The following is an 8,878-nucleotide window of genomic DNA, read 5'->3' as shown; positions in this document are numbered from 1 at the left end:
AACGCCAGGGTGGGCAAAGAAGGTATCTTTGGCACTACGGTCGGTAAATTCAGCCTCCACGAGGAAACATCCCCAAATGGGTTGAGGCTGATCGACTACGCCGGGACCCGAAATATCGTTATCTGTAGTACTACATTCGAGCATAAGAAGATACATCAAGCTACCTCGCTGTCTCCGGTTCGAAAAACCACCAACCAGATCGATCATGTTGTGATAGACGGAAGACACGTCTCCAGTGTTTTAGACGTGCGTGTGCTTCGAGGTCCTAACATCGACTCGGACAACTATCTTGTTGCAGCCAAGATCCGCACCCGCCTCTGTGCAGCATCCGCCTCTGTACAGCAAGAACGCCCAAGAAACACAACGATGGTTCGATTTCGAGTAGCCGCAATCACAACAGACAGCCGAACGATTTTCTATTCGGCTTGCACTCCTGCTCTCTGAGAGCACTCGTCGACAACTTGGTATGGGACTTTGGGACGGCATTTCAAACTCCTTACGTACAGCTGCCACCGAAACCATTGGTTTTCGAAAAGTGCAAAAGAACAGCTGGTACGACGAGGAGTGCTGTGTCGCAGCGGAGAGAAAACAGGCTGCCTACATCGCAACGTTACGATCGACCACAACAAGAGCTGAAGAGGGAAGCGAGACGCATTTGCTGACAGAAAAAGAAAGAGGCCGAAATTCGTGAGTGCGAAGAGCTTGATAAACTGGCCGACAGGGGTAATGCTCGAAAATTTTACGGAAAAATGCGTTGGCTAACCGAAGGTTTCAAGACCGAAGCATACTCCTTTAGAACCCCAAAATGTTATTTAGTCACCGATGGCCAGAGAGTACTTCAATTACGGAGGGAACACTTCTCCAGCCTGCTGAATGGCAGTGAACGCACAACGCCAGGAAAAGGCGAACCTGATTCCCCAATCGATGACGATGGAGCAGACGTTCCATTGCCGGAATGGTCAGACGAGAGCATGACCAACGATTGGAATTTAAGTTTGCTATACCCAATCCATAAAAAAGGAGACCCCACAATCTGCGCCAACTACCGTGGAATAAGCCTCCTCACCATCGGATATAAGGTTCCCTCTAGCGCATTGTGTGAAAGATTAAAGCCCACTGTCAACAAACTGATTGGCCTTAGACCTGGCAAATCAACAACCGACCAGATATTCACCATCTGCCAAATCTTGGGAAAGACCCGTGGAAGGAGAATCGACACACATCACCTCTTCGTCGATTTCAAAGCTGCTTTCGACAGCACGAAAAGGAGCTGCCTTTATGGCACGATGTCTGAATTTGGTATCGCCGCAAAACTTATACGGCTGTGTAAGCTGACGTTGAGGAATACTAAAAGCTCCGTCAGAATCGGGAAGGACCTCTCCGAGCCGTTCGATACCAAACGTGGTTTCACACAAGGCTACTCCCTATCGTGGGATTTCTTCAACCTGCTTCTGGAGAAAATATTTTTATGGTGGGTCAACAGAACTTATTGCGTCGGTAGCGTCTGCACATATTTATTTATTGAACGGATTTGAGGTAAAAAATAGTGTGTTAATGTGCGCGGGCCTGGTGGATTATTTTCTTGCCAAATTTACCGCACTTTTTGTGTTTCAAACTAAAATTCCAATATATGCACAGGTCTATTAAAAAAATAAAAAATATTAGTGCTGTGTTATAACTTGATTAATCAGTTCGTAGAACGTCGTGCGAAGCGGCCAAAATCTTGGAGCTACGTTCAGGTTGTCGTCGAGAAGATTGTATATGAATAATTGAAATACATTTCATTACATTTGTGGTAGATATGTATTGATTATATCTCTGAACACATCGTTGGTTCCAAAACTACTTTGCTAGGTGTGTATTGAACATATAGGAGAGTGGGCAAACGGTAAACGTTTACAAGTACAATTACGTGCTATAAACAAAAGAAAAATAATATATTGTGATTTATTTTGTCCGACTCAGAGGTGGTGGAAATGATTTTAAGTGTCAACAGATCCTCCACTTTTCCTTAAGATGCCTAAAGTTCTTTGATCAGAAAAAGAGCGATCGGATATACAAGTATACTGAAAGGAGACATTGTTTCAATGGAGACGTTATTTCAATGTCCAATAATAACATTTTATAGTAAACACGAAAAAGAATTTATTAAATATTTTTCTCACAAAATAATACAGTTTATTTTAATAATATGGCATTATAATGAGACTGTGGTTTTGAAGATACAAAGCTGAAGAGTAGAAATTGTTTATGGGCAGATGTAAGTCAAGTTTTAAGATAGTGATAATAAACCTGCAACTGCACCTATCACAAACAATTTGTTAAATTTATCAAAAATGGTATTTTTAAGGAACACAGATAAGTCTTGTAATGCAACACAACGACTTCCTACATGCAATGAATAATTTGGAAGCAGCTACTAGTGACCTTTGCTATGCTTCCTTTTATATATTTCATGAGTATATGAACATCTGAATTAAGATTCAAAACTACAATTTGGTAGAGGGATGGCAGCAGTAAGAGGTACTTATGAGCTAACTTTTTTTAAAGTTGTTAAATTTACATCCCTTCCAAACCACTGGAGCTATCTCAACCAAGCTTGATGTGAAGAAGTCTTTTCAGCATTTCTTCACGCACTATGAAAATGGTTAAAATCAGATAATACCCACGCCCAACTGAATAAAAGAGCAATTAGCATAAAACCATAACAACCAGGATGGCTGGGAACCGTTGTAAAAATTGGACATTGAATGTGACACCACAAACTTTGAGATAAAATTCTATATCTCAAGAACTATTTCAACAATTCCAACTAAATTAATTTCCTGAAGTTATCTAGTTATTACTATTGGATATGGAATGGGCGAATTCGGGTGGCAACCACGCCCTTTAAAATTAAATAAGAATCTTTCACTTTACAGCACACAAATTAAACACCAATAAAGTTATTAAAGTAAAACTTAAAACTTTCTCAAATAGTGTCTACAAGGTATTTAATCGTGTAATAAAATTGTCGGACTATAGCTTGTGCCAAAAATGGGAAAAATCGGACCATAACGTCTCTTAACCCCCATATATCTATCAGTCGGATGAATCCACAGCGACACTGTCAAGTTCAATTTCAAGTTTTGTCAACACCAGGTGGTATTTAGCCGGTTTTGATCCTTGCAAGTCCCAAGAGTAGGAAATGTTCGGTTACATCAGAGCTTAGTCCTTCCTTACTTGTTTCACTTTCGACTTTCAGCATGCGGCAATTGGAAGTAGTGGGGGTCAAAACTGATGTTTGCGCGCAGACGATAAGAGCCATTAGTTTTTCAGAAAGATAAGTGAGCTTTAATACACACGCGCAAAGTATATTTACATAGCGCGTCCCTTCCGGTTTAGCTGCTCTTTTAGAAGAATTTCTACTAAGCATGTACATAAATATTTATTAAACTTAGAAATCATTTATTTATGCACATACATACATACATGTGACTTGGATGGCCAGCAGGAAAATTGCAAATAATCGAAGCACTTGGAAATATTGAGGCTTACATGAAGAGCAACATCCAACATTGTAAAGGAACTATATGTGTCTATGTACATAATAACTTGGTTAGAAGGTAGTGCTGTTATGAAAACTAATCCGAGAAAAGTTTTGAGAAATGGCAGCTGCGTTATTCTGAAATTGTCTCTCGTCCTTTATTAAAACAAACCGCGAATAGATTATATCCTACTTTAGAATCCAGGTGATTATATCGTCACTCAAAATGCAAAACAAAGTATCATCAAAAAAATCGAAATTGAGTTTTTATTGCCGACAATTCACTACATCATACTATATCTATATGTATAAGTGCGTTCAATTTTCAGCTTCAACTGTTAGATGTAACCAATAAATAACCGTTTTATAACCAAACTCAAATTTTGTTTCAATATACGTGGTATGTTTCATGTCGTTTTCCCTTGGCCTTAAACTTATGAAAAGTATTATTCAATTGATTCGACTTATCTTCCCATTTACTTGGAGGAGAGCAAAACCATACAGAACTATAGTTATCTCTCAAAACAAGACGGGGTCAAGGAAGCTGCTGAAAAAGTCGAATGTAGACAGAAATAAAGAATAATTCGTATTTACTTTGATATAATGACCTAGCCAGAGTAGCCGCTGTCTTTTAATTCACTGAACTAGGTCAATGTCGTCGTATATCTCGTACAGCTCATCGTTCCATCGAATGCGATATTCGCCGTGGCCAACGCGCAAAGGACCATAAATCTTTCGCAAAACTTTTCTCTCGAAAACTAAACTCGCAACGTCAACTCACTTGATATCGTCCACGCCTATGCACCATATAGCAAAACGGGAATTATAAGTGACTTATAGAGTTTGGTTTTTGTTTGTCGAGAGAGGCTTCTCAATTGCCTACTCAGTCCGAAGTAGCACCTGTTGGCAAGAGTTATCCTTCGTTACATTTCCAGGCTGGCATTGTTGGTGGGGTTTACGCTGGTTCCAAGATAGACGAAATTATCTACGACTTCAAAGTTATGACTGTTAATAGTGACGTGAGAGCCAAGTTTGTTTGATGACAGGAGATATTTCGTCTTGCCCTCGTTCACTGCCAGATCCATCTTAATACCTTCGCGTTTGTTAACTAAACAATCAGTCACATATTGACAAGTTTCGAACATTATCACATAAATGACATAATTTTATGTTATGCGCTTGTTAACCAAACAATCAGTCACATATTGACAAGTTTCGAACATTATCACATAAATGACATAATTTTATGTGAACCAAGATGTGCGCAACTCGCAGCCGATTTCCACTTAGGAAGACTCTTACATTACAGATCTGATATACATGTAAGTATGCCATGATATGCTCATGCAAGTTTAAAGTTGGCAGTTGGCATCTAAATTCCACTTAATGTTGAAGATACCCAAATTTGTTTGGATTAAATTGTATATGTGTATTTATTCTCTGTCTGCGTGTCTGTGTGCAAAAATTAAGCGCAGATGGGTTATTGCGGAACGTTATCCCAAATCACTACCCGACAATCCGTTGCATAATATCCGGTACCCCAGCACTTGATTTTGACTAGAATTTAGTGAAAATAACACCATAATAAAGCACTTGACGCTATGTGAAGAGCCCCGCAAAGAAAAATCACAGTTGTCGGTGCTTTTGATTAATGGCTTCTTCACACAAGCAGCCAATAATTTAAATGCCTCCTGTATTTGCTGAATTCTCGGCGTCTGTCAAAATTAATATTTTCACATTTTCTTTTGGCCTTCGTCCACTGAAAAGTGTCGGTCGAAAGAAAACAGCCATTTAAATGTGTTTTGAGAAGTAAATATTTTGCTTAAACGAAATTGAGATTTTTTCTTTTTTTGTATATGACAATTGATGGTTCTGTTATATATTAAATATGTGGTAAATATAGGGTGGCACAAAATTAACGTTAGTTTTCAAATTGTAGTCATTTATAAAATCATTTCAACGAAATTTTTGAGTTTCAAAAGAGTTTCCTCTAATAAACGCTACTTTTGATTCATTGCATTTCACTTCAAATGTCTCCGTATTCGCCACAGTGGTAGTAACAACAGGTTAGGAACGAAACCGACGAAACAACGAAGTCTCGGCGCAAGTACGAGGAGAAGCTGCTAAATTATAAATTGTGAAATTTTAAATTGATTCTGATTCCCTCGCCAAGAAATGTATTCCACTTCCCGCTTTCTCTTTAGTGATGGTCAGGTTTTGTGCGTTTTATGTACTCACAAAGCTATTTATTTTTGTAGATTATTTATTTGATGTCTTCTTATAACAGGGTCGGCTCGTTTGACAAATGATAATCGACAATTTTCTATGTCAAGTGAAATTCTATTTGAATTACTCTCATTGAGGAAAAGCCCCGCAGCGACATAGTTTAGTCCAGTGAAGCGTTGCTTTCATATATTTATCTGTGGACTTCATTACAACATACCTGCTTATCTATGTATACATACATATACATATGTACATACTTTGCATTGTAAAATGAGTTTGAAGGGTGACGATTTGAAGTGTCAAGTAGAAATGAAAAGTGGAAGTACAGTCATTTTACTGCTAGCTGTGTGGCAGCGCTTAAAGTCAAATTTTTATTTGCATACATTAACTGGAGTTAGAGCCGTATGTCTTAAGGGTAGAATTGAGAAAGACATGGCGTATTTTTTATTCTTTTTAAGTTTTTCTTGTACTATAAATATTTCATTTCTCTGTTGGCTTTGCTTTTAAGACATTCGCCTAATTCGTTTTAGTAATCAAAGTAGAGAATGAAGGAAGTCGAATCCCGAATGAATCAAACGAATTCTCCTTAATCAACACACGACGGCGGCTCTAAATACATTTCTTTATTTCTTCAATATGCAGTTTACCTGGCCTAAACAATGTCAACAATGCAAATTCCCAGTACGCTGAATAAAAAAATTGACATATTGCTTTCATTATAAATCAATGAGTATGAGATAGTTAGTCGTACAGTCTCTACAACTGGAAGAACTACTTTAAATTATTTAGTTGCCTTTAACTGCCCCAGATATATCTACATACATATGTTGCGTCGTAGTGTATCCGATTGGGTAAAAGGTGCATGTGTCTGAACCTTCATTTTTTAAGCCTTCGAACTCTTTAATTATTCCATCTTGTTAAAATTTTTAAAGTATAAATTCGGCTACACCGAACTATATAGTATATAACTTCTTATATGAATATCTTTACCTTGACTTTGGTCGTCCGGTCTGAACGGCAGCGACAAGCTATAAGAGTCCGATCAGAAGAACTGCCTGCTGCAATGACAGCTCCTAAGCCTGTTTCTGTTTCAGTTCATTCTTCAACTTTGGTGACTTCTGCGGTCAATTCTTTAATCCAATTTAATATTTTATTGAGAAGTAGATGACTATTGTCTAGATTAATTTGTTGAATAAAATTTTTTCCACACAAAGACTTTGTAGACGCCGAAGCTGTACCAATATCCGATGGCAATGCTGAGGCGGTCAGAAAAGCAGCTTTTTAGGGAGAAAAGAACGAGGGCAGAACTCCAGATGAATATGTCAAAAACTAAGTGACTAGTTCACATATATGTAGGTCTGTAGAACATGCCGGAAGCAACTCATCTCGTTAGGTATATACTTTATAAGGTCTCCAACGTTTACTTTGTGTTATAACCATCATGGCAAACTTAGTAACCTATTCTGGGTATAAAAATATGCGAGATGCAAAGAGGCTCTACAGCTATCAAATGATTTTCAGACATATCTCTCATAGATTAATATAATCGAATTTTGTCAAAAAATGTGCGTCTGGTCTTTTTTTGGCGCAATTTAATTTAAATTGTGGATAAGTAGATGTACTACTATGGGCAAAAAGTAGTAAGACTTTTCAAATTCTCAAATTCTTCCCCAATACACTTTGCCAACGTTTTTTTTTTTTTTTTTTTTCAATCTTCGAAACAATTGTTAAAATCTATTTCCGGTATGACCTGCAATACGCGTAGTGATTCACATTTAATGTCTTCAATTGACTCAGGGTATTGGTTAAAGACTTGGCGAAAAATCAATTCTTTATGTGACGGTGCATTCTCATTGTTCAAAAACCCCATAATTCCGGCTTCTTTTCACGAAAAGCTTCGCCAACACATAACGCTTAACACTTAAATAGTATTCCTTGTTGGCAGTTTGGCCGGTGGGAAGGAGATTCGAAGTGCAGCACACCTCGACAATCGAAGAAAAATGTCAAGATGACCCTGATTTTTGACCTGTTTTGGTGTTTTTCGGCTTCGGCTCACCTTTGCCACGATATTTGACCGATTGATTAATAATTTCACTCAACGTAAAAATCGCCGAATGCATTTTATGTACTTCGGAAAGACAAGCGTATACTAAGCACTAATGATTATTTTGACAAGACGTATAGCAGATATGTCACCGATAGTCCTACCTAGCAAAATATATTTCGACAAATGAGTTTTCGTGCCAAATTTAAATTAAGAAGGCTTACTATTTTTTGCCAAATAATGGTATTTCGGGAATTGGTCAGTTAAAAATACAATATTTTATGCAGACCAGGAGCAGTATCTGATTTTTATACCTTTTGATGTATCCCGTGAGAAGTAAAAGAATTTATTTTCACGACTCCTTTCAAATTAAGATACACTTTTAAGCAAATTTCAGTTTGTTCCTGATAGTTTAAATTCCGTAATATACGTACAACCATGTGTTCCCTAATTATTACTCATGTACCCTGGTATATTAATTTGTTTCCGCTATTTTTAGATTCATTCGATGAAAAAGTTTCATTAATTTGTAATTTAGAAAATAACGGCTTAATGATTAACTGCACAACAATGGCTTTTTTAGCTCAGGACAATTCCTACGTCATTTTGTGTTTGCTAACAGCAACATACACGATTAATGCGATGCTTTCATTTGTAATAGTATCGATAGAAATCCGCAAAGAGTTCAAATTTCAACATCAAAGACATTATATATTGACTAAGTTGAAAAAGTTGGAAAAAGGGCAAAAGATTTATTTATGACGACAGAAGACACAAGGGTGATGAGAACTCCAATAAAATGTCATTATTCAGCAAATATAACACAAATTGAATTTGCGATTTTTGTCCAAAAAGTATCAAAAGTTTACAAACAATACGGTCGGATCTTTTTAGTTTCGTTTCCACAAACTTAGTAGCTTTCAGTGCTAAGATATTTGTATAACTTTGAGAATGTGCGTCTCAACGACTATGTATGTGAGTGTAAGTGTTGTCATTCCACCCACGAACACACATACTCACAAGTAGGCGGCGCAACCATTGACTTTTGCTGAATTTATGCCGGAGAAATCACAACAATATGT

The sequence above is a fragment of the Bactrocera latifrons genome, unplaced genomic scaffold, assembly GCF_001853355.1.
Source record: "Bactrocera latifrons isolate USDA-ARS-PBARC rearing strain unplaced genomic scaffold, ASM185335v1 scaffold_93, whole genome shotgun sequence".
In the NCBI taxonomy this organism is placed as follows: domain Eukaryota; kingdom Metazoa; phylum Arthropoda; class Insecta; order Diptera; family Tephritidae; genus Bactrocera; species Bactrocera latifrons.
Note: the sequence above shows the minus strand (reverse complement) of the source record.